The sequence below is a fragment of the Hylaeus volcanicus genome, chromosome 6 (assembly GCF_026283585.1).
Source record: "Hylaeus volcanicus isolate JK05 chromosome 6, UHH_iyHylVolc1.0_haploid, whole genome shotgun sequence".
Lineage (NCBI taxonomy): Eukaryota > Metazoa > Arthropoda > Insecta > Hymenoptera > Colletidae > Hylaeus > Hylaeus volcanicus.
In genome coordinates this window covers 2,095,253-2,098,142 of record NC_071981.1, presented here as the reverse complement: position 1 = coordinate 2,098,142, position 2,890 = coordinate 2,095,253, and the positions used below count along the sequence as shown (strand labels likewise).

Below are 2,890 nucleotides of genomic sequence, written 5' to 3'. Positions count from 1 at the left end.
AATTAAGATTAATTATATAAAAGAATTTTAAAGAGGAGACTATTTAGTATCAGATCACAGTGCATACGAAGGGTAAACAAAGTTAATGCCTAGAATCTCAATCATAACCATTATTACACTTCCACAAAAGAAAGAACATCCCTCACAACGACCATCACAAAGTTGCAAATTACTTGAAAAAGAAAATGCCTCGACTGCTTAATAGGGTCACCGTCGAGCTCGCTGTACAATACGACGAAGAGAAGCCTGGTTATCAAACATTGACTCTGGCCAGCGAACCAATGGTCGGTTCGTATGGGTCGCTTTTACCGTGGAAAAGGGTTAAAAAAATGTCCGCATTAGCAACGCTCGATAAAATCGCTGGAAATTCGGACGTTGGTAACGGTTGGACCAGCGGGGAGACAGCCGCAAACGCGATCCGCGCCAATCGTTAGCGAGCTGCTGCTTTCATGTTTATTAATGCAGCCGCGTAACCGAACGCGTGCGCGCTTACGCGGAAACGCGGAGGCGACCTCGGTCTATGACGACGTATTTATTCGTACGAGGTCAAGATCATTGTCGTTCGTTCTCGCGCAGTCTGGATTCTGTCACGTTCCGTTGCAAATCCTCTGTGCAGTCACTTCTTCGAGAACCGTGGACTCCAATCTCGCGGAGAGGTTTTTCCGAACGCGGCTCCGGGGTCATCGACCTCGTCCGAATCGCGAGCACGCGCTAGACTCGTGGAATGTTCCCATTTTAGACTTATCGACTTTGTCAACGATGCGTGTACTCATTTCCGAGGTGGACAAACAGGGACAGTGTTGGTTATTTGGAAATGAGTGTCGGGATTTTTAGTAAAAATACTATTAGGTTGTCCCATAAGTTCGTGCTACTTTTTCATGATACCACAGCGGTGCTGGAAGGGTTAAATATCGACTCAGTCTGCACCACGAACTTATGGGATGACCTAGTAAAATAAGATGATATTATTTATTTAGTAGATCAACACGTTCACTGTCAGATAAATATTCTTTATTTCAAATAAAACACTTGCAAATGAAACAAAAATGGGAACTGCTGGTAACCAAAATGAAATATAATTTCCAGTGCAAAGAGTTAAAAATACTCTTTCTTAAAAATTTCTGCTGGGCTTTAATGTTATTTAGACTATTGGATGTCACTAATCAAACATCTATCGTGATTTATTTATGTAGCTTTACTAAAATTCATGAATTTCACGAGCCTGTCGAACAAATTAACGCGATCGTCTGTTGTTTAGGTGTTTACAAATACGTGTGTAGGTTAATCCGAGGACAGTAGATCCAGGATTTGCGACTGCGTAAAGAGCTACGCGATACGCAATTTTAGTTAGCTGTTGCGTTTCGTACATTGACGTCGTTTAGGTGCTCGCTAATAATTTCGCAAATCGAGGAAAGGTGTTCGATTGATGATAGTTGCAGTACGTTGTAAATATAGATGCACCGTGTATATGGCTTCAGAGATTCATTAGAGGATAAAAATTAGCGGTTTAGGGTCAACGATCCGTCGAAGATTAAATTGTTTACAAACGTGTCGTCGATTTCAAGGCGAATCGGTGAGTTCGATCGGGGCATAGGATTTCCGCGAAACGGAAACATTCGGATCGCGGTGCTCGTTAATCCACGAATGACTTCCACGGACTGCGCACAAAGGACGCCCCGTTACGCAATCCAGCGACATTGATGACAATCATCGAATTACCTGCGAAGCGCGATCGACCGCAGTTTCGCGCCATACTCGGTACAAGAAGGTCCCGTGAGACGAACCCTCATTAGTCGGTCCTCGAACGTAGATCGAAATCGAGATCATCTTGAAACAGTTGTGTGCGTATTCGTAATCGAGTCATGGAGTAGCTCTGCTTCGAATGAACATGTTTCAGCTAGCATATTATTAACGAACTGGACTTTTGGATTGTTTTTCACCGGGTGTGTTAGTGCTTCTTTAGTGTCAGTGGATCGAATCGTAGATCGTAATTTTAACTATCCTTCCATTCGAAATTTTATCGACAAAATATATTCTCTAGTGCAACCCAAACTAAACACGAAAACACAAATGATATTCATTGATACATTCATAACTTTTAATAATTTATTCCAATTGAGGAAGTGACCACACATTTGTCAGTGGAAGTGTATGCAATGAAACGCGACGTTTACTTTACAAGCGTACCTAAGACACAATGCTCGTGTCGTCGTGAAAGACTTTGTTCGTACAACCAAACAAGTAACTAATTCTTTCTGGCCAAAAATTCCGATTGGTTCGTCGACCAGTGAGATCATTGTCGCTTCCAGTCGAGTTCGCGGCTCGGTGTTGAGGCTACTCCGCACGACAGCGGCTTAAGGCGCGAAAATAGAGCCTGTGGACCGTCGATGTAGCCAGAACGCGGTTACGCATTTAGTCTTTAACTGGAAGCATCCGCGAGCGGAACGAGCGGCGTCGCGCTCGCCTCGAGTTTTTCGCGATCGAGCGACAACACCCTAAACGATCGGGCGATATCCTCTCGCGAACGAGTGGGTCGTCGCGAAACGACCATGCCAGCATTCCTGGAAGGATGCAACAAGTGCGTCGCGTCGAGGAAAGCTGCCTCGTAACGTGCCAGGGGTTGAAAATCGCAGCTGTGCATGTAAGTCGAAGGAAATAAAAAATCGAGCACGCTGTGATTTCACGTCTCGATATTTTATTTTTGCTGGCCTATTTGGCAACCGGGAAAGTGTCGTTTTTGTCTGTCTTTATAGCTCTTTATTTATATTTGAACCGTTCATTGCACAAATTAACTCTGTGAAACAAACAGTTGAGAAATGATCTCTGAAATAAATTAATTATCTTTCAGTGGCTAGACAAATTTTGTCGTTTAATAACGTTGATCTTTATT

At 43.4% G+C, this 2,890-nt stretch overlaps 1 protein-coding gene across 8 annotated transcripts in view; it reads left to right on the top strand.

The window, feature by feature from the left end:
• Nucleotides 1-2,890, top strand: part of LOC128877949 (uncharacterized) — a 37,123-nt gene that overhangs the window by 18,106 nt on the left and 16,127 nt on the right. For 2 of the 8 annotated variants that reach the window (XM_054125649.1, XM_054125644.1), the window contains exon 1: nucleotides 904-2,641. The exons of 4 other annotated variants lie outside the window; for them this stretch is intronic. The gene's annotated coding sequence lies outside the window, so the exon portion shown is untranslated. Of the gene's footprint in view, nucleotides 1-901; nucleotides 2,642-2,890 lie in introns of those variants that run through there. 2 more of the 8 variants (XM_054125652.1, XM_054125650.1) reach the window with 2 other exon arrangements.